Raw genomic sequence first — 24,331 nt, forward strand, 5'->3', positions numbered from 1 at the left:
AAAACATAGGACATATTGAGTCATTGTTGCTCTTATTTTATAGTACCGTAAAAATAAACAAAATGATGTTAGCTTGGGTGCTGTCCCTGACATTTACTAGTTCTGTAACATCACTTGCTCCATGCTTGCCAGTCAATTGTTGTTGATATGGAGGTTTGATGGCGCATAAGCTACTTTGGCTATAATGCTAGTCAATTGTGTACATCCAGTTCACAAAAAACTTCTGTCCCATTCATACACAAATGATTTGCTAGGAGGATTCCAGTTATAACGTTCACTAAACTGCACTTGCATGGCTGTTAGTATCCTCACACCAAGCTGGTATGGTATTTATAATCAGAGCCATTCAAATGGAGATGTGCTGGATGCAGTGCACCCAGGCCTCAATATACAAGCATTTCTTAAATGGTTATTAGCATTAGTAGAGGCATATGATGCAAGAAAGCAAGCTTATTTAGCACCAGCCAAAAAAAAAAAAACCCTTCCCATATCACCCATCCATTCACTCCAAAAGTTTGCCTAGTTCAGCCTTGAATTTATTTAAGCTGTCAACTTCCACAACGACAGATGGAAGTTTGTTCCAGCAATCAACCACCCGCTGGCTAAAGAACAATTTCTGCACATCTATTCTACAACTGTCTTTCTTCAATTTAAATTGATGCCCCATCAGGTGTGAAATCTGAGCAAGAGGAAGAATCCCATCAGCATTGAGCTTGCTCAAACCATTCAAAGCCTTATACACCTCAATCAGATCACCTCACAGGTGCCTAGTCTCCAGACAGCAATGTGCAGAACTTAAGCCTATCGTTGTAACAGCAAAACTTTGTTCCACTCGCTAATCTCGTTGACCTTCTCTGTACTCCTTCTAGCAGCTCTACATCTTTTATACAGTGAGGCCTCCGGGCCTGTGTGCAGTACTCAAGGTGTGGCCCGACTATATCTGTGTACAAGGGTATAATCACCTCCTTATCCATGCTAGCAAATTTCCTATATATCATTGACGAGATCCCATGAGCTACCCTTGCAGCCTGTCTGCACTGCTCAGAAAACTTCATATCTGACTGCACAACTACACCCAGGTCTTTTTCATTATCCACTATCCTTAGTGTAGTACCACACACAGTGGGTATGTTACTCTGCAGTTCCTGCTACCCATATGCAATATTTTGCATTTGTCAATGTTAAACTTCAAATGCCACCTCTCAGCCCATCTCCTCAACTTTTCTAGATCCTGTTGTAGTCGTGTACCATCCGTACTGTCATTAACAACCCTACCAACCTTCATATTGTTTGCAAACTTGGACGTTAAGCCTGTTATACCTTCATCAGTATCTTTGATAAATATATAAAACAACAATGGGCCCAACACAGACTGATGGAGAACCCCACTAATAACATTAGTCCACGAAGAGCAGTGTTCTTTGATTACCACTCTCCGTCTTCTCTCACTCAACCATCCTTTTATCCTTTGCTCCAACTTGCCCTTAATGCCACACTGCTCAGATTTGTACAGTAGTCTTCCATGTGCAACAGTATCAAAAGCTTTCCTAAAATCCAAGTATATGATATCAAAATTATTTTTTTCATCCAGTTTTTTTGTGATCACATCATAGTATACAATCAAATTGGTCAGACAAGACTATGCTGTGTCTGAACCTGTGGTGGCTCGTGACTCTGACGTTTAGGGGTGCTGTGGCTTAAAGTTACATTAAATTGCCTTGGTTATAAGACATGTAGACATACACAGTAATAATAATAAGCAAGTTAAAAATACTACAAAACATTAACTAGACATTTACCATTCATTCATCATTCATCATCAGCCATTATCAATTCACTACAGATTGAAGGCCTCTCCAGCAACTTTCCAGTTCCTTCTGTTTTGTGCAATGGCCATCCATTTACTACCCACAGACTCATGAATTTCATCTGTCCCTCTCCGTCGTTGTCTTCCAGGTTTTCTTCTGGCTCCTCTTGGGTACCATTCTGTTATTCTCTTAGTCCATCTGTCATCATGTCTTCGAGCTGTGTGTCCTGCCCAAGACCATTTTAGTTCTTTAGTTTTGATAAGAATGTCCTTTACTTGAGTTTGCTGCCTGATCCGTATGTTTCTCTTCTTATCTAACAGTCTGATTCTCAATATAATTTGTTCCATTCCTCACCGTGTTGTTCTCAGCTTCTCTTCCATTTTTTTGGTGAGTGTCCAAGTTTCACTTCCGTAAGTTATGGTGTGTAGTATACATTGGTTCATTATTTTATGTTTCAGACAAATTGGGATATTGCTCCTCAGTATGTGACTATATTTCCTGAATGCTATCCATCCAAAATTTATTCTTCTCATGACTTCCAGCCATTTATCATTATTACAGCTGATGACATGTCCCAGATCAGTATATACTCCACCTTTTCAATTATTGCTCCTTCAAACATTATATCCCTTTCTATGGAATATTTGTTCATCATTACATTTGTTTTAGCCATATTCATCTTTAGTACAAAATCCTTACTAACTCTGCATAACTGATTAAGATTTTCCTCTAATTCTTTGGGATCTTGGCTTATGACCACAATATCATCTGCAAATCATAAATGGTTTAGGCATTTACCATTAACAGACTTGAACTTTTATTTAAAAACAACATCCATTCTTTGGTTTTTATTTGTTGAAAATAGATTAATAACTTTTTCATTGAAGTTTGGTGCACGGTTGACCAAGCTTTTCTCTATTGAGAGCATTGCTTGAGCATTTGGCCTTTCCTGATTCATAGTGCTCCTTAAAAATATTTTTATTCTTTTTAATGTTGAATGGCAGCGTTCGGATGTATGCAACACTTATATAGTTGCATACTTTCTTTGCTTCAATCATGAGTGTTTTTGAAGGATTTTCACAGTACAGTCAGTCCTCGTATAGCACGATAGTTGTGTTCCTAGAAACCCTCGTGCAATGCAAAATCGTGCAATATAAACAACAGGCCCTATGGGAAAAATAGGGTTAGGTGCCGACCACCAAAGATTGAACACACACACATTTGTAACCAAAACATTACCAAACAATAAATAATCGTAATAAAATACGTACATATTTTATTACGACTATTACGTAATAAAATATTGCTAAGCTTTTGCTTCTATCGTAATCAAACTTGTTTTTTGTTTGATTTTCTATCGAAACAGATGACACCTGTTCCATCTCTTCCAATTCTTTGTGCCTTAATCTTCATCATCTTGCTCAGAATAATCACCTCAGAGGGCATAAATTCAAATTGAGGAAGGACGGATGTCGGATAGATGTGCGGAAATTTGCCTTTGGCCAGCGGGTGGTTGGTTGGTGGAACCGACTTCCATCACTTGTTGTTGAAGTTGATAGCCTAAACAAATTTAAGGCTCAACTGGACAGGTATTTCGAGCGAACGGAGGGGTGAAATGGGAGTGGTGTGTTTTGTTTTTTTTTGGCTGATGCTGCATAAGCTTGCTTTCTTGCATCATATGCCTCTACTAATGCTAATGCTAATGCTAATCTAATGGATTTTAATTACACTTTGAGTTGTTCCTACTATGAAAGTTGTTTTTATTTTCTCTGCATTCTTTGGAATTCTCGGCGTTGCCTCATTTAGGTCTGTAGCACGTGCAATATCACATGGTCTTTCATTTCGCTCAAAGCGTTTCACAATTTCATATTTTTTCTCTATCGACAGAGGCGGACTGGCCATAAGCCTTACCGGGGAAACCCCCGGTGGGCCGGAGGCCAGTGTGATTTTGGCCATAAACCATAGTATGAGGCCACTATAAATTTCCCCGGGTAAGAATTTTTGACTCAGTCCGCCTCTGTTTATCGATATTGCTTTTGTTTTTCTCTGTGAATCTGCAGTCTTCACCAGGACGCCTCCTTTTCACACTTTTAAGTATTTTACTCATTTTTAGGGAATAAAGCACAATTACAAAATAAGGAGGCACGCTTGATACACATAAAGCAACTGAATAAACAACACCGTAAAGGCAGAGATACACTATTAACACCTCACATTTTACTAAAGCACATTTCTAGGGGTTACTACCATAAAACAATAAAAACAATTTCCAGTTGCGTTTCTGCTAGTGGAATCTGTTATAAACTGGTAGTAAACTTGATCTAATTGTATTTGCGATTATACCGATTGCGTTATGAAATATGTTTCCTCTTCACTGATATAAAAAACATAAATACATTTTCAGAATCTTCTCTTCATTCCTATCGTGTTGCGTTCGGTTGGGGTGATTCTGCGTTCGACTGCCATAATATGCATAAGCGAATTCGGTTCGTGTTATATAAGATATCATTCCCCTATTTATAAATCGTGTATGATCGAATTCGTGTAGTGCAAACACGTGTTATACGAGGACTGACTGTACATTGAATTCCTGATTTTTAGAATGGCATTCTTAAAGTTTCCTATATATACATGTATTTTAACTGCCTCAATTTCTTGAGATTGCATTTGATTATAAATAACTTCCACGTGAGGCATTATCTGATGGAAAAGTTCTAACCAGAACTGGAATTTTTCATTACTCAAGATTCTGAAATCATCTTATCTGCATTTGCTGTTGCTTGTAGTTCCTCCATGCAATTTTTTAAGGATTCAAAATTTTCATAAACGCTGTTCACTGTGCGTATATTGAAGTTCCATCTTGTAGGGGAAGGTCGAGCAACATGGCTGTGCGTATTCTTTCTGAGAACAGAGAGATGCTATGGTGATCTTGAGAAAAACGTTGGTATCGACACGAGGTTCAAAAAGAATATTCTTGAGCTCGGGTACTACTTGCTACATTTCTCATCATCAGATTCAATTGGTGTGCATAGCAGTGAATAAAATGTGCATTTTTGTACACTTCTTTTATTTTAGCCTGAACTCCTCCTTTCTTGCCTTTCATCATACTTGTGCCATCAAATGTCTGAGCAACCAGTTTTTGAGTATTTCCTTCAAGGATTATGTCTAACTGATCTAGAATGCACTTCGATATTCCATCTGCCATTTTGTTTTCCGGAGTGAAAAAAACCCCAAAAATGTCTCCATTCAGTTCATATCTCAGAACAGTTACCATTTGTATATGTTCTGAAACATCTGTTGTGTCATCAGCCACGACAGATACGAATGAAGCTTCTTGAATTTCTCTTTTTATTTCATCCCGGCATATCTGCAGCAAACAGCCAAGAATATCATTCTGAATAGTTTTTGAAATGCCTTTAAATGCTGCATTAATTTCTCAACGGTTCTTTAAATTGGAATCTAATGTACAGGCGAAATTTATTAATCCTCCGAATACTCTTGGATTTTTAGAATCGTCTTTTTCGTCATGTCCATATGAAGGAATTTCAACCTATCCACAAGATTTAATGCAGTCTATTATTTTAGATAATACCTCACGATTCTCGGTAACTTTCCTGTTCCTTATGTTTGCAGATTGAAAGTCTGTAGGCTTCACTAAGCTGTTCTTTAATGTTTACACTTCCTAAAAGCGATAGTGAAATCACATTATCAATATGTTTCTTCAAACTTTCATGTTTAAGAGTTTTTTCTTTCATTCTGTTTATGTTTGTAAAGCCACTTTTTATCCATGTTAAGTCACCTCAGAACAGTAAACATGGAAAACAAAACAATGCATTTTTAACTTCACAACCACAAAGCCAACTTTTCCTTTGGTACCATTCAGTTTTAAAATTGCGAATATATTTCTTCATCATCATGAACTTGGTCCGGCTTAGGTCTTTTAAGACCTGTTCCGTTGTAGCTCTTGATCTCGCCATCATTGTCTTGGTCGACCAACATCTCTCTTGCCTGTATGTTTGTAGTTAAAGGCTAATTTTGGGATCCGGTCTGGGTTCATTCTTTCTATGTGGCTGATCCAGTTTTCCCGATACCATTTTATGTCATTTACTATGTTATCTACTTTTAATTTCTCGCAGATATCTAAATTTCTTTGGTGGTCTAGTCTTGTAAAGCCTAATAATGGTCTTAAAAATCTCATTTGTGCTGCTTCTAGTTTGTGTGCATCTTTCTTATTTATGACCCAAGTCTCACAGCTGTAGAAGAGGGCTGATTTTGAAGTGATGTTGTGCAGTCGTAATTTTGTTTCGGTTGTCATTTGTTTTCCGAAGTGGCATTTAATTGTTCCATTCATTTTATTATATTTTTGTAGTTTAGTGTGGATGTCTTTCCCTTCATTTGATATTAGATTTCCCAAATAGGTGAAGTCAGATATTTGTTCTATTATTTTATCATCATTATCAATTTTGACTCTTTGTATGTTTTTTCCACGTAGTCCCATTGATTTTGTTTTTGAGGTGGAGATTTTAATCTCGTACTTTCTACCTATTTTATTAAGTTCATTTGCTGCTATCTGTAGTTCATCTTCGGATTTTGCAATTATAACTTGATCGTCAGCATATAATATAGTGGCGCCTCCGTAGCCAGGTGGGAAGGAGCAGCAGTGCGTAGCACACGCTTCTTGATTAGACCAGGGTTCGAGCCCGTCACCACCAAATACGGAGGATGCGGAAAGGTCAGGGAATAACCACCGCATATCCCGGAGCAATATGGCCTTAGTTGCTAATGCTCCTGAAAAACCAAATAACAATAACAACAATATAATATAGTTTGGATTTTATTCCTGTTGTTAATTGTTTGTTTCCATTCTTTAAGAATTTTATTGATGTGTAGATATTAAATAAATTTGGTGATAGTCCACATCCTTGTTTGACTCCTTTATTAGTGTTAATTGGGTCTGATAGTTGGCCATTAGAATATTTCATACAGACTTGAGTTTTTATATAGGCTTTGGATCGCTTTCCGGAGTTGGGTGGTTGGGATATTTTCTTCACGTAGAACCTGCCAAAGTTTTTCCCGGTTTACATTGTCATATGCTTTTTCATAATCTTATTTCTTAAAATATATTTCTTATTATTACTTATTCCTTGCTGAGAAATTTGAATCTTTGGTGTGGGGCAGCCTTCTTTTTTAATGACATTTTTTTCTTGGAGAGATAATTGTGAAAAACTAAGTTGCTGAAGTTTATTCACTGTAACACGATTTACTTCATGGGGAAGCATGGAGGCCATGATCCAATCAAATTTCACAAAATCACGTCGTAGAAATCACTTTTTACTTACACATCACCTCGTAATATAACTTCAACTTACCAAGTTCAAGCTTAATTCGCAATTAAGCTGTAATCACATAATTACAGGTCTGTAATTGAATGTTGAATATTAACTTAACACTGATATTATTTAGTTATTTAATGGGAATTCGGGAAAATAACAAAAAGACACTGACATTGTGGCTACACACCCATCATGGTCAACAATGAAATCTGCACTGCGTGCTTTACAGTGACTGATTCCTTTCACCTATAAAAATGTATGTTGGCAAGTTGCCAATGGCAATCAACTACCAGATATTCACTGGAATGCAAAATGTGTCACTGCCTGGCAAACAGTGAGGCCAGTTAATTAAACTTCAAAGTTGGAAACGATTTTGTGTTTTTATTCGTTTATTATTGAAATGATTACTGGAAATAGAGGATGCGAACACTATATGCGGGTCCTGTTAATAAAAATATACATTTGTTGCATTGTTCTTCACAAAATTTTATATAACTCCGTTCACTGTATATATCTAGATTTAAATAACTGGGGGATGCTGCAGTGCCTACGGACGAGCCACCCCTGGTCTGAACTATAACTACAGTCTTTTCCAGATGATCCTGCAGTTCTTCTTTAACCAGTGACTATATTATTTTCCCTGGAACAGAAGTTAAACTAACAGGTGTGTAATTTAAACAGGACGGTTAAACTAACCGTCTGTAACGGTCGAAGTGAGAGGTCCTTTAGGCACTTCAGATCACAACTTGGTGATTTTCTATTCTCCAGTGGAACCTTTATCTCATGGCTATTCCCAACCTCGTGTTGTTTGGCATTACAAGAATGCAAAATGGGACAACCTGCATGACTTCTTTTCTTTTTTTCCTTGGTCGGATTACTGTTTCAAAACTTCTGATGTCAACGTTTGCTCAGATCGTGTCAGTGAAATTATTCTTGCAGGAATGGAATCCTTTATCCCACACTCCACTTTAAAATCTCGTCCTTTATCTAAACCTTGGTTTTCCAATAAATGTGCTAAGGCTGTTCAAGAGAAGAATGTTGCATATCGTAATTGGCTTGTTTCTAATTCTTCAGTTTCATTTTCTGCCTACACCAAAGCTCGCAACAATTGTAAAGCAGTTATTAATCAGTCCAAACTAGAGTTTGAACAGGCTAAGAGTAGAAAACTTGCTTCTTGCCCTAATGGTAGCCGAGCATTCTGGTCTCTTGCCAGAGCTATTGGCCGCAACTTTTGCCCATCTCTGCTCCCACCTCTGTCCAAACCAGATGGTTCTGTTGTCACTTCAGCCAAGGATAAAGCTGACCTGCTGGCATCCCATTTTTCTTCCAGCTCATGTATTAATGATCTGGTAAAACACCTCCCACCATTCCCAACACACTCCATTCAGTGCCTCCTGTGGTCTTCCGTCAAAAGGATATCAGAATGATTTTGATGAATCTTGATGCTAAGAAAGCTCCAGGTCCTGATGGTATTTCTCCACTTGTTCCAAAAACCTGTGCTCCTGAACTTACTCCTATTCTTTGCCGCCTTTTTTCACTTTTGAAAGGTGTTTTTCCTTCTGCTTGGAAATTTGCTCATATCCAGCCAGTTCCTAAAAAGGGTGACAAAACGCTCCCATCCAATTATCGTCCCATTCCAATTACTTCTACTCTTTCTAAAGTAATGGAAAAATCAGTTAACCGCCAACTCTTAAACTACCTAGAAACCTTCTGTCTGATCAATGATCGCCAGTATGGATTCCGTCAGTGTCAATCCACTGGTGATATTCTGCCTTATGTTACCCATTTATGGACTAATTCAATGGAAAAGTTTGGTGAAACACAAGTTGCTCTTGACATCTCAAAGGCTTTTGATCGTGTTTGGCATAAAGGTCTTCTAAACAAGCTTCCATCTTATGGTTTGCCAACTGTTTTTAGTAATTGGTTATCCAGTTTTCTCTCTGATCGCTCACTGAGGGTGATGGTAGATGTCTCTCTGTCTTCTAACTTCTCCACTAATGCCAGTGTCCCCCAAGGTTCAGTTCTTTCCCCCACTCTTTTCCTCTTGTATATTAAGACCTTCTTCCATTGACTGGAAATCCTATCCATAGTTTTGCCGATGATAGCACATTGCGTTCCACTTTCCATTTTGAGAAACCTTGTCCTGCTCAATCAGCTTCAACTTCTCGAAAATCTTTAAATGCTGATCTTCAGGTAATTCTCCAGTGGGGCAAAGACAACATAGTTAATTTCAACCCTTCTAAAACTCAGTCTTGTCTTATATCTCGCAAAAAGGATTCTTCTACTCCTATGCTTATCTGTAGTGACACTCCGATTTCTAGGCAAAATGATATATCTCTTTTGGGGATTACCCTGACTCTAATCTCTCTTGGCACAAGCACATTACAAATATTGCTTCCTCTGCATCTAAAAAACTTGGCTTTTGCTCTCGGCATTACTTTTCTTCCAAACAGCTGCTCACTCTGTATAAATCGCAAATCCGCCCTGCCATGGAATACTGTTCCCACATCTAGGGTGGTGCCCCCAAAACGTCTCTCAGGCTTCTTGATTCCATTCAGAAGAGGGCAGTTAGGTTAATTAATGATTCATCTCTAACAGAGTCCACTCGCTTTCTCATAGACGTACTGTTTCTGCTGCATGCCTCTTCTACAGATACTTCCATGGGCACTGTTCTTCTGAATTGGCTTCTATAATTCCCGCTCTCTCTTTCGAAACAGTCTGAACACGTGCTGCCACCAACCAACATCCATTTACTGTCCAACTTCAAACCCACAGAACCAACTTTTCATCTTCCTCATTTATTCATTCAACTGCTGTTTTCTGGAACAACCTTCCTTCATACGTATTTCCTGAAAATTACAATCTACAGAAGTTCAAGTCCATTGTCAACAAATATCTTCTTTCGTCTTCTCAGCCTCCAATCCAAGCACGGTACTAAGTACTATAGGATCTAATACATCTTGTGTTTGGGGTTCACATAAAAAAAAAAAAAAAAAAAAATTATTCTTGTCAATTTTTGATTCCCCCCTTTGTGAATTGGGGAAACATTTGCACATCTCCATTCCATGGGATCTCCCCTGAGTCCAAGGATGCCCTCATAATCATGGCTAAGGGACTGCTACTTCCTTTGTTGCCTCCTTTAATGTAACTGGATAGCTCTCATCCACCCTGGGTGCATTCCTTATGTTTAACTTCAGCAATTTCTCTTCCACCTTTCTCTCAGTTATTACAAAATCATTTAGCTCCCTGCCAGAGTTTGATAACTGTCTGGCATTTCCCTTCCGGAATAACTCCTCATGTGTGAATGTAGATGCAAAATACTCATTCATTTTTCACTATCTGAGCAGAATCATCAACAAAAACTTCCCACATCACCTTCCCTTGCCATTTATTGGCCCGTGTAACTAATTTTTTCCAGATCTTGTTGTAGATGTATTATACTGTCAGTCTCATTATAAACATTGGGCTCAACACTGAAACCTAGTTTTATGTGCAACAGCTTAATGTATATCTGAATTTTTCCCGATTACTTACACTTTTGGAAATTTGCATCTCTATTTTTTCTGCAGTTGTGTAAATATGCATTGAAGAGCTCTCAGTTATGTGCAAGTTAAAGTTTAATATTTGAAGGAAGTGATGGTACTCCTGTTAATGATAATTGCTATGATACTGAGGTTGGTTGATGGTTTGTGGGAGAGTCTTGGCTTAACTAAGGCACATGGGGAGAGGGCATGTTTATCAGCTAGAACTATATCACACAGCGATATAGTTCTAGCTGATACGAAAGGTATTATAAAAGATAAGTGTGTCAAATACTTAGTTTTAATAGCACAAACTTCAAGCAACAAACTATAATCCACCTTAACCTGGCATTAGTCATGCCCGAATCATACCAAACAGCCATGTAGCACATTATGGGCACCCAAATTTCTTTACTTCTGGAAAATGATTTTTTTTTATTTCATTTGTGGTTTACCAATGCCTTAACTTTTGTTAATGGATTGTATTGTTTGTTATATGCAATTTTTTTAATGAAAAATTTGAAAATCGAGAATACTTTTTTGTAATTTTCAATGAAACACTTTTAATTCCGCTCAAAATATTAAAAAAAAAAAAAAGTTATAAACGTGAAAGTATTAGTCCTTTCTTTGCAGTTAATAAAATTGTTAAAGGCACAAAATTAAAAAAGTGTGTATGTGCACATATTTCTACTTATATATTATGTATATAAATAAAATTATGCATGCGCCCCCCACATACGTTCATTAAAAAAAAAACAAAAAACCGTTACTTATCGTAATCTGGATCCTTTTTCTACATAAAACTAATAAAAACTTTAAGTAAATATTATAGCACGTTTTTGCTTCATTTTATTATGGAATGCGCACGAAAGCAAAGAAAGGTGCAGTCAGTTTAGCATATTATCGATTTTTTAAAAGACACTTCATATTTACACTCCGTATAAAATGCAGAACTAAAATAATTACTTTATATGTAGATTATGACATATTTAGATCACGTGGATCCGGATGCAGGTCAATTGGTGATCGCTCCCCCCCCCTTTATTTCTTTGTAAACTGGAGTAATTCAGCTTACAGATTACATATTTAGAACTACAGCTTCAATTTAAACAGTTTCTTCTATCACAGAGTAGTATGATATTACTCTGTCTTCAATTGAAGCTGTAGTTGGCCGATCGAGGGTGGGGGTGTTGGACCTCACAGAGTTATTCAGTGTTTTTCAGCTCGCGCAGCATGCATATCAGTCAGTGAAAACACGTATGCTCACGGGTCGGTAAATATATAAAAATATATCTGCACATTAAAAAAAAAAAAAGTATTGTATTTAAGTGTACGTCACGTTTTATGATCACAGTTAAAGTAAAAGTTATCACATTTATGAATTCCTGATCCAGATTTGTACTAATAATAATTGTAATCAAGGCTTCTGTTTTTTTTTTTCCCCAGATGTGTACTAATAATAATTGTAATTTTTTTTGCTTTGTACAATTCGTATGGATGTCAGCGGCTTTACTCCGTGAAAGAAAGTATTGTGTCTGTACTCCTATCTGAATGTTTTACAACAGTTCATTAACCCTTTTCTAATTCTTGATTTTAATATTTAATGGTTTGTATGGATTTCCAGAAAAATTGTGACAGTTTAATTTTTATTAATGATCCCGAAAAAGCAGTGAACAGTTAAAGTTTTTTTTTTATTACTTGATATTCAAGTTTTTTCCTGTCCACATCCACCTTTTTATGTGCACATTTCCGCTGTGCATCAGTGAACAGTTGCGTTCTCATTTCATCGAAATGATTACAGTAGGCAGCGTCTACTGTATTACAAAATTTGTTTGTTAATTAAATTGTATAGTACTTATAGAATATTGCATTATTTACCACTCTTTGTTCTTAAAAAGTAGATATAGATAACACACGCATATACAAAAATGTGATAGGTCGATCTCGAGACCTTGTTTATTTTTAACTAAACGATGTTGTGGGAAAGGTTGCCCGCTCCCGCTGTAAATCATAAACAACAATAAAGACGTAATTATTATATACTTCTTACGGCAAGCAGAGGCAAGGCATTGACTCTAAGCAAAGTCAAACAGTTGTGCTTTCTGAAACCCCTTTTAAATTTCAGGATACACAGCTATTTACCTTGAATTCAGGATAAATAGTCAAAGTTGCGATGAAAAGTAAAGAATAGAAGTATAACACATCTGTAATCATGAGATTACAATCTGTAAAATCTGTAATCATGAGATTACAGATTTTTTTTTTTTTCAAAAATAATTTTGTTCACTAAAACATTTCAAAACAAGTGACTTGATTACAGTCTACGCCAGACTATTGGATAACCCATCGCCCCTTCCACACATGTGCCCTTCATCTATGAACAGTACAAGCAACAATACGCTATGTATTTATGTGGAACAAATACCAGCTGGGGGGAGGGGATTGGGGTCATTTGGACTGGACCTTAAATAGTTTTTTTCCTTTATAATTAGTGTATTTGTTCAGAAAAATACTGGAAAAGTATATGCTAATAAAAAAAAAAAGTGTCCTATTTTGTTTTGCCCAATTATGACTAGAGGCCTCTAAAGCTAGAAGTGACTGGGTTGCAGAGAATTCTTACCTGCAGCCAATAATAACAGCGTGTAAGTAGTTCATATATACTTTGTGTTAATCCGCTTTCAGTTTTGCTATTACAAATATTATTTCATACTCTTGGGAAGGATGCAGGGGTGCACCTGGGAAAATGCTCGGGATTCATTCCCCCTTCCCAAAAATAGACAATCCAAGATCATAGATTTCGGGCTCCCTAAAAGAATAGTTCAGATGATTGCCTGAAAGGATGTCAAGTGTTCTTGTTTACAAAAATTTATTCTGTAATACTGTATATGGAGTTACTCTTTTTATAAATATTTTATATGTTTATAGAACCGCTATTATAAGACATGCACAATTTCTGTACTGTGAAGAGATGCTATTGGATCCTAGTGAATTCGGGAAGTTCTCTCCTTTCATTGAAAAAAAAATAATAATTTCAAAATAACTCAAAAGCTAGAAGTGGATGGGTCACCGAAATAACTTGCAAAGCTAACTTTATTTTGAGTTATATGTTACCAAAAGAAGTACCGAGGCCAAGTCCAAGAACTGTGATTCGTGATGTAGTATAGACAGGGCCGTGCCGAGCCATTTTAGTACCAGAGGCAAGGATGAAAATTTTCGCCCTTCTGGCAACGTTGGCGCCCCTTTCTGCTTTTAACCTGAAGCAAGAGCCTCGGCACGGCTCTTGGTATAGACCTAGTCTCAAGTAACATCGTCAGTTGTGTTGGGTTGTAATGTAACTGAATATATCGTAGACGAGATTACAGTCCATCTGTCGGCATCGTGCTTAGCAGGGCAAATGCAGTGATCGACCAGCCGCAGTTGTACTCTATGATTAGTACAACAAGGAGAAGCCGTATAATTTTTTTCCCCGAATATTTTCATCATGAAAAACAAAATATAGATTTCTTCAATAGTTTACGAGTAGCTCTACTCGTAAGCTAAAAGTTTCAAGAGAAAAAGGGGGGGGGGGGGGGAAGTAAGCTAGTCAGTGAGTTTATCAGCAGTCAAACCCATAAGTGGCCATTTTCAAGTTAGGTAGCACATGGGAGTTGGGTGACAGTGCAAATGGTGTAACAGGACGCACGAATGTTTCATATCAGGCTTTCTCGTCAGAAAATAATGCGATTGCGATTTGTATTGGAAAAGTTGTTGTTCCGCGGGGGGCGTGTTCAAATTTTTTTTTTTTTAAATCGCGCAATGCATAATTTGTAAATAGCCCTTAAATTTTTGTGCATTGCCCAACATGATTATTGTCCGTTACTTTTCTTAGCCTCCACTGAGTACAAAATCCACATACCTTTAAACCTCTGGCATTGACAGTGTTTTGTTTCACACCCACAATGTATACTACGCGGAGATAGGGTATCGTTTGACACTAAACACTGTATCACTTGAGTGTTAGACCGATAAACAATAGTTAATTTCTGTAAAAAAAGTGTCTTTAAATAATCTTTGTTGTTCTGGTAGAAATGTACATAATACCTTTCGCGCCGAAGTGTTTAGGGATTAATGTAACAGTGGAAATAATTTTTACGGGGGAAAAATATATAAAACATGAAGAAGAAAGAAAGAAAGGTGGGCCACGATGTGCAAAATTCCAAAAAATGTCTTGGAAACATTTTTATTTTTGAAAATGTCTTGGTACTGCTGTGTAATTTGTGACCAGCAGCGTTGTTTTTCAGAGTAGCGCCATCTACATTATGTAGCCTGCAAATTATACATGAAAATTATCTTGGTCTGAAGTAACGATTTCTCATGCTTATAGTAGTTACTGTCTGTAGACGAGCTGTGAGTGTGTGGGTCGAAGGCGTTAACTGTGAAACGCTGCTGTATTGAGGCGTGTTATTAAATATAATCACCACAATTACGTTGCAAGCTTCGTTCTGTATTCTCTAGATAAAAGTTTGACCTTGCAGTTAAGCGTCAATTGCTTAATTTTGGAACATCGTTCAGTTTTAGTTACATAAGCTGAATTCCACACAAGCATCAGGTAAGCGTACTAGGTCCCGACAGGTACCTGTTGATTCAGTAAATCCAATGACTATCAGCGAAAATTCCATCGGCTTGACATTTGTGAAGAACTAGGACAAGGTAGGACGAGTAATGTGTTCACTTTGTACTTGCCCATCGCGGATTTTATCAGCATATTAGTCTTGATCATTGTCATATATATATATATATATGAGACAACTGTTTAATAAATATATATATATATTTATTAGACAGCCTCGGCCGTATTGAGAATAATATATATGATAATATAACTAAATTATATGATTCCACCCTGATAAAGACATTAGTTAAATATATTCAAGTTCTTATTACACTATAAAGTGTAATAAGTATTATTACAGAAAAATAAATAGGTGAACACCTTATTTATTATTTATTTTTTTCTTGGTGTGTCCTCTCCATTTACGATCATGATATGTTCTTCAGACACTTCTTCTAAAACAGCGTGTGTACCTTTACGCACGAAAGATGTTTTATTTTATATGAAAACATCCTTGGCTTGAACGAGGTTAAAGAGTTTTAGGAATGAAAAGAACCCGAACACGTTTAATATTTATAACTAGGCCCGAAAATCTGTATTGGCCGAAACCATATCTTATAGTCTTCTAATTTGAATGAGTGGTATACGAGGAGAAATGAGTCGCACTAAATCCAGTCGGGATTTAGTTGGAAGATGAGGTGGAATAGCAGATAAACGAAACCATTCCTCTTCGAAAATGCTGGAAGAGCATCTTTATGAAAGATGCTCGACAAGTATTACAAGCCTTCATAGTCGTTACGTCTGCAATTGGAAATTCTAAGAGAAGTAACTGATAACTTCCTGGGATCAGTAGCGGGTTGAGGCCCCGGGCGCAGAAGAAAATATTGGGCCCCTTAAAAAAAAGAGAGAGACAGGGAAAATAAAAATACATGTTAACCATTTTTTTAAATAAATAAAAAATATTATGTACTATTAATGTTTTATTTCCAATAAAATTTGAATATAATATATGTATAATATAATTAATAATAGCAATATAAACACAAAGTTTTGAACTAATAGTTGAACATATTAGTTCAACTAATTTGTTGGTGTTTTGCGTAGGCCCTTCAGAAGTCGGGGCCCAGGGCGGGCGCGTGCCGTTAAATCCGCCTCTGCCTGGGATGCACAATTTTACATCATGTTCATACCATGATCAGTTGCAAACAGCTCCAAATGTATTTTTCAGAAAATTTTGTTCAAATTCTTTATCAGAGTTACGGCCATGTTTGATGTTCTTGTAACGATTTCATGCTCTTCTACTGTTGAAACTTGTGGAGGGTCTACAACAAGATACGGTGAGCCGAAATATAATTTTGTTTCTTTTTGGATGATACAATCGAAGCTGGTTGTTGCAGTGTACTCTGTCTAGCTGGTTCAATCAGTTGAAAATCATTAGGTAAGTCATTGAACCAAAATCTTCAGGAAGTTCTTGAATATAATTTTGTGATGTTGATGGTCCAGCTTCTTGATGAGAAGTCAATGTAGATCAAAATTTTGAGAAGCAGATTTCATTAAACTGCTTTTTTTTTTTTTTTCCCCTCTATGTTTTTGAACTCTTCTTTTATTGACATAGGAGGCTTCTTCGGTGGCTTTGAAGCTTTTATTCTTGCACAATGCACTCAATTTTGCTCAGCTGGAGTTTTAGCCATCTCCGAAATACTTTTGTAGGTTGTAACTTTTTTCAACACTTGAAATTAGATTTGGTATTTTCACAATTCGATAGTAGATGATGAAAGAAAATCAAAACCATTTAAATTTTTAAAATCGAACAGCTAGAACTGAAGTTATGAATGATGTAACCTTTAATGCTTGTGCCCACTACTTATTCAACCGAATCAATGTTAGTGACTTAGGTAGGAAAGGCGAGGTGGAACGGAAGCAGATAATACAGTTCAAGATCAGAGACTAGTTGGGAGTGACATAAGCGTTTCCGTCTCGTATTTTCATTACCAATTGGTTTTACTTCACTCCGAAAAATTTAATACATGCCGCCAAAGATGTTTTCACATTAAAAAATTATCAAAATACTTTCTGTTGGAAATATAGCATTTGGCTGGAATTAAGGTTAATACCATTTCACAAATTCAGTTTAATGCCAATTCATAAATTTAGCGAATTTATCGTTTATTATTAATATTATTTCATTTTATTTATTTTTTCTCCTTATAGGGTTCCCTCCACAGGTACTACCCATCCATGACGGGTAGTACCAAGTGCATGGGGTGGTTGGTTGTGTTTAGTTATTATTATTACTTTTGGTCAAGGAACTCAATGACTGTCCTGCAGATGATCAGGATTGTGGCTTTCTGGAGTTCCATGTAAGTGTTCTCTGGGAGGCCTATTGCTGCTGAGTTCGCACCATGCCAGTGGGTGACATGGTAATCAGGATGGTCGTTACTTGTTTCATATGTCACATATCTTTGATTTCCTGTCTTAAGTCTGAGTACTTGATCTTTTCTTCGTGTGTTTTCTGGAGGTTGCTGGTGTTGTCTACTGGTATGTCAATCAGACAGGTAGTCATTTCCAGAGCCATGCCGAGGGTGAGGCGAGCAAGGCTCTTGTCTCAGGTTAAAAGCTGAAAGGGACACCAAAAGAAAGATTAAATAATTGCCAACGTTTTCGATTTTATGTTTTGATTATTCCAATCTATTTATTATCTTGCTTTTGCAAGACGGAAATCTTTGTCACGCCACTGTACAGATACCGAACTCTGTGCGCCAGTGCTATCTAGATCGCCATCACGGTTGTCATCCCACTGGTCGTCCTTTTTATAACCTCAATTTTAATTCTTTTTATTAAAACGTCAGAAATGTATTTTAAATAAGTCATATTTTTTTAATTAATTTTTTAAAAAATATTTTAGGGGAGGGAGTGATTTTGCATTCTTGCCTCTGGTACTAAAATGCCTCGGCATGGCTCTCATCATTTCCTTCTTGTCAATGAGGGTTATGTCTGGTCTTGTGCAGAATTATCTTGTCCATTATTATGGTGCAATCCCAGTATGGTTTCTGGGTAGGGATCTCTAGTACGTCCTGAGATTCATACATGTAAATATGGTCGTGGCTATGAGTGTATTTCATCTGGGTGATCACCCTGCATCCCACAGTGATGTGCTGATATTATTATTATAAAAAAACTTTTTCTCCTTTTTTTATTATTATTATTAAGACTAGTGCAGCCAGGTAGTCAGTTTACAGCTAACAATTAAGCATGCTGCATGTTGGAGTTCATGTAACATACTTTATTACTGCAAACTGCATAATAGTCACATTGTCTCCATTACATCAATGCCTCTGTATCTTGTGGTCGTAAAAAAAAAATAAGTAAATAAATAAAATAAAGTATCCTTCAATACCTGCATCTGAACCTTCGTTTAATGCAAATGTCGAAGCTTATTTTATAATTTTATACTGCTATAACATTCATTTTAGCAATGCGAATTTGCTCCAATGCGACTGATATATTAGGGAACAATGCGAGTATAATACAATTTTTGCGTTGGCTCATGTGCAATTTCATCTGCGAGTAACACCAGGTGAACACAAAACTCAGCATCAAGCTGAACGTAGCAACCTAAAATGCTCACCACACATGAACCTCATGTATCTTTTACCCCCGTTCACTCATATGTGTTATCCTACAAGTGTGTCTTGGACTGTTCTGCATTTTTTAACTTTTTTTTATAAAACGTATTCATACAGCATCCCAGACATGGGTAAGTGTCCTGGTGCCAATAATCCAAGCAGTGAGTAAAAAGGGAAAGCATTAAGTATAGAAGAGAAACTTGAATAATAAAATATTTTGAAAAAAATGAGAGAATGTGATATCTCGAGAGCAACAGGCTTAAGTGAATCCACATTGCGCATCATCAGAGACAATACTGCAAAAATAAAAACTACTTATATAGCTGGAACAACTTCAAGTGCCGAAAAGTCAATTAGAACAAGGCCTAAAGAAATGGGAAAAATGAAAAGACTGCTAAGCATATGGATTTTTTCTCCTTATAGGGTCCCCCCCCCCACATCCATGACAGGTAGTACCAAGTGCATGGGGCGGCTGGTTGTGTCTAGTTATTATTATTACTTTTGGTCAAGGAACTCAAACCAAAAAAAAAAAAAATTGGGAACAATCTTTCTCACAGCAAAAAAAAGAAAGCACTAGCTATATATGATGACCTTAAAAAGAAATCACCAAATCCTGCTGAAGTGTTTTCTTTTAGTGGCTTCAAACACCGCTGTTCCTTTCACAGCGTTAAGCTGTCCGGTGAAGCCGCAAAGATCATTTCCACCTGTGGTACAGAAAATAATTGAAGGTGGCTACACATTGGATCAGATTTTCAATTTTGATGAAATAAGACTCTGTTGAAAATGTATGCCTTTAAGGACCTACATCTCTGAAGCACGTGCCTCAGGATTTAAAGCTGCAAGAGATTGCTTAACTGTGATGTTTGCTGCCAATGCCAGTAGAGACTTGAAGTTAAAACCAGTAGTGGTTTATCACTCTGCCAACCCACGTGCTTTAAAAGGAATTATGAAATCCAGCCTTGGTGTTCACTATAGGTCTAGCAAGAAAGGTTGGATGACTGGACAAATCTTCACTGATATTTTAATTGAAGCTTACCATGATGTTTTCAAGAATTATTGCATTAAAAAGAACTTAGATTTTATAATTCTTGATAATGTGCCAAACCATCTTTAGACGGTTACTGAACTCTGTGAATATCACAGTCATAATTTTACCTCTGAACGCAACTTCTCTACTACAACCCCTTGACCAGGTGTGATGGCAGCATTTAAGGCAAACATTCAAGGTGTTAATTGCTGCTACTGAAGGTGACAAGGCAGAAACTGTTATAGAATTTTGGAAGATATTTTAACATCGAAGTTGCCATTGATATGATTGTAGGAGCCTGGAATGATGTAACAAAAGACTGCTTGCATGGTGTGTGATGGAAACTTATCCCTCATTTAATTCATGATTTTTGAAGGCTTTGAACCTTCAGAGCATCTAAATCAACTTCTTTGTAAGAGCGACTTTGCTCTTGCAAAAGAAGTTGATTTTGAGGAAGTAGAAAATGAAGATGTAGAAGAGCTTCTAGAGTCTCACACTGAGGATCTATCCACTGAAGATTTGCAACAACTTGTTGCAGCCAGCCAAGTGGAAAGTAAAGATGGCTACAAAGTCCATTAGGTTGCCACATGAGAACTTAAAACAGCAGCATTATCAGTTGCTTTAAGTGGGATTGAAAAGCACCTGCAGTGGATTGAGAAAAATGATTATAATGCTGAACATAGTAGGATAGTGCTTCGTGGTATTTAGTCTCATTTGGAACCATGCAGGAAAAGCAACAAAAACTAGATAGCTATTTTATGCCAGCACAGAAGAAAGAAAAGCAGGACAGTGAGTTGCACCCTTCCACATCGGGTGTAACATCATTTTGCCTTAAGAACGATAACCCTCCTTCTGCCTCTTCGCTATAACTCACCAGCTACAACTCATCACCATGCCCACTTCCATCATGCAATGTTGTTAAGGTAAAGGGCTATATTTACTGTAATATTTATTTATTAGAAATTTAAGACGTTTAAACCTGTGTTAGCAATTTTATTGGATTTCAGTTGTATTATTTACCACACTGAACTTTTTTTTTTTTTTTTTTTTTTGAGTGCTCTGCCCCTAGCCATGTTGTTTTTAATGCACAAAATACCATAATGCAATGATTTTTAGAGACACATGTAATGTTATAGCAGAACTGACTGTACTGTATCATGGCATAGTAAAATCAAGTGGAGTAATATGCAACAACGGGAAAATTTTTCAAATGCTCTCATTCCAAAATCCAGCAGTGGGCTGACCCTGAGGCTAATGTCAATTCCCAAATTTGGCCCATTTTTTTTGGGTGGGGGAGGAACAGCGATTTTTTTTTTTTTTTTTTTTTTTTTAGATCAGACTGTGGCTGTGTGGTGTTCTTATTCATGTAATATCACAAAATAGTAGATTAAACTAGTTTGTAATCAAGTCACAAAGGAGGTTAAGCAAATGAAGGCTGATTACAAGAAATCTTTGTAAAGGATGCAAAGAAAAACAGCAGGAAGGGGATGAATCAAATTGGTCCACTTGATATTGATGGTTGGTGGTCCAGCTCACATTGCTGACAAACTGAATGAGTATTTTGCATCTACATTCACATGTGAGAAATTCTTTAGGGAAGTGGATTTCAGAAGTTTATCAGATTCAAACAAGGAGCTCAAACAGCCTCCCACTTATCACAAAATCATTTAGATTTTGTAATAACTGGGAGGAAAGTAGAACAGAAATTGTTGAAGTTAAACATAAGAAAGGCACCTGAGGTAACTGGGATCTATCCAATTATATTAAGGGAGGCAGTGAAGGAGTAAACAAGCCCTTAGTCATAATTATAACAGCATCCTTGGATTCAGGAGATATTCAAGGTTCCTGTGGACTGAAGATGTGCAAATGTATTCCCATTTCACAAAGGGTGACACGAGTAATTACAGACCTTTTTTTTTTGTTAGTTGTTGGTGCGTCGGCTTCTGTGGCCATAATGCACCTCCCAGAGTTTTTGCATTTTACTCTGATCAGACACAGCATTGATTTGTTGAGGGAAATCTTGTTTGACCAGTTTGGTTGGATATGATGATATGGTGACAAAGGAACTGGATGCAAAAAATAATTTTGATATTATATACTTGGATTTCAGGAAAGATTTTGATACTATTGCACATGAAAGACTGCTGTACAAATTGGAGCAGTATGGCATTAAGGGCAAGTCATTGATTTGGATAAAGAGGTGGTTGAGTGAGAGAAGACAAGAGTGGTAATCAGTGGACATTGCTCTTCATGGACAAATGTTATTAGTGGAGTTCTCCAGGGTTTGGCGTTGGGCCCATTGTTGTTTTCTTTATTTATCAATGATATTGATGAAGGTATATCAGGTATTAATGATCAAGTTTGCAGACGATACAAACATTGGCAGGGTTGTTAATGACAGTAAAGACAGTATGCTACTCCAACTGGACTAGAAAAGTTTGGGAAATGTTCGAGAAATGGCAATTGAAGCTTAACTTTGACAAATGGAACTGCATATGGGTAGCAGTAACCCTAGAGCAGTGGTTTTCAAATGGGGTGCCACATAATTTGGGTTTAAGTTACTTAAACTTTTTTTTTAAAATTCATATATTTATTTCATTATAAAAAGGGGTACGGTATCTTTTTAATTTTGTGGTGATCTATAATTGATGTTTATTTAGTAACTCTATAGGCGCCTCCGTAGCCAGGTGGGCAGGAGCAGCAGTGCGTAGCACACGCTTCTTGATTAGACCGGGGTTCGAGCCCATGACCACCAAATACGGAGGATGTGGAAAGGTCAGGGAATGACCACCACATATCCCCGGAGCAATGTGGCCTTAGTCGCTAATGCTCCTAAAAAACCAAACAACAAAAACAAACAGTAACTCTATATAAAGAATAAAATTATTATATAAGTATATATAATTTGTATTATGATTTTGTTTATAATTATGTTATTATAATAACTATCATATAACATAATTATTTTTTTAATAACACACGCAGACAGAATCGGATCTAATAGACAGAAAATTGAGTAGGGGGTGCTACAAAATAAAATAAATTTCTCAAGGGTGCCATTATTAAAAAAAGGTCAAAAACCACTGTCCCAGAGTAATATACCAGCTGTGGGGTAGTGGAAAATGGAAAAACCTGGGATAATTTTGTGTAGTCAGATATGAAGTTCTCTGAGTAGTGCAGACAGGCTGCTAGGACAGTGCTTGGGGTTTTGTTAATGATATATGGGAATTTTTCTAGCTGAGATAAGGTGATTATCCTATTGTGTAAGGCAATGGTCAAGCCACACCTGTAGGCTTCATTTTGGCAAGGATGTAGAGCTGCTGGAATGAGTACAGAGGAGGCCAAAGATTGGCAAGTGGAACACAGAGGTGCCTTACCAAGAAAGGCTTCAGTTCTGCAAATTGCAGCATTTGGAAACTAGGCTCCTGCCAATTGATCTAAATGAAGTGTTTAAGGCTTTTAATGTATTGAGCAAACTGAATGCTGGTGGGATTCTTTCTCTTGCTCAGATGAGGGGACATAAATTCAAATTAAGGAAAGATGGTTGCAGAATGGATGTGCGGGAATTTGCTTACCCAGTCAGCGGTTGATTGCTGGAACAAGCTATTGGAGGGAATGGTTAGGTGAAATGGGATGGATTTTTTTTTTTTTTTTTTTTTTTTTGCTGATTCTGTATAAGCTTGCTTTCTTGCATCATTTGCCACTACTAATGCTAAAAGGCCTGAATTCGAATCTCATTAGTGATGCAAGGAATTTTTATAGGTCTTTTTTCACAACATGGCTGAGTTAGTCGTTTTCAGATGAGGGTAGCATGGTTTTTCCTCTCCCAGAAACTCATGTTTTTCAGCCAGCAAATAAATCAATCACAGAACACACATTTTGCATCATATTATATATGGTGCAATAGGGCTTAAGTTATTGATGGGCTTAAACCCAACAACAACAGCATTACTGTAGAAATTTTTTTTTTAACACAGTAATCGTGTCTTCTCCATGGCACTGCAGTAGCTCAACAAAATTGTGAATTTTACTTGTGCCAAAAAAAAGTCATCTGGTTTGGAATCAAAGTCAGCAACAACAGTTCAAAGACTATTTTGCATTCACTCTATGGAGCTCCCAGCATAAAACCTGTGCTTCAGTGGCACAGAAATTTCATGAACACAAGAGGGTGCATGATTCATTCAAAGAAAACAGGCAGACCATGCAAGTGATGAAACCATTGAGGATGTGAGACACATGTTATTTAGAAACCCAAGAAAATCAACAAACTGCACAAAAAAAAAAAAACCATGAACGGCACTTTCCAAACAGTTGTTGTTTGGAAAAAACCATGAATGGCACTTTCCAAACAATTGGTGTGCCACACCAATTGTTTGGAAAGTTCCGTGGAAATGTTTGCACTTGAAGCCTTATCACTATTAAGTG

At 37.0% G+C, this 24,331-nt stretch overlaps 2 protein-coding genes across 6 annotated transcripts in view; both read left to right on the forward strand.

Annotated features, from left to right (window-relative positions):
• LOC150087433 (neurocalcin homolog) overlaps positions 1 to 24,331 on the forward strand; it is a 165,229-nt gene that overhangs the window by 52,066 nt on the left and 88,832 nt on the right. The window lies entirely within an intron of this gene.
• Positions 1 to 24,331, forward strand: part of LOC150087432 (neuronal calcium sensor 2) — a 104,757-nt gene that overhangs the window by 52,066 nt on the left and 28,360 nt on the right. Inside the window, exon 1 of one of the 4 annotated variants that reach the window (XM_090371181.1) lies at positions 15,066 to 15,250. The exons of 2 other annotated variants lie outside the window; for them this stretch is intronic. The gene's annotated coding sequence lies outside the window, so the exon portion shown is untranslated. Of the gene's footprint in view, positions 1 to 15,065; positions 15,352 to 24,331 lie in introns of those variants that run through there. One more of the 4 variants, XM_090371180.1, reaches the window with a different exon arrangement.

This window comes from Mastigoproctus giganteus, chromosome 4 (assembly GCF_048544385.1).
Source record: "Mastigoproctus giganteus isolate SK-2022 chromosome 4, ASM4854438v1, whole genome shotgun sequence".
Taxonomy (NCBI): Eukaryota; Metazoa; Arthropoda; class Arachnida; order Uropygi; family Thelyphonidae; genus Mastigoproctus; species Mastigoproctus giganteus.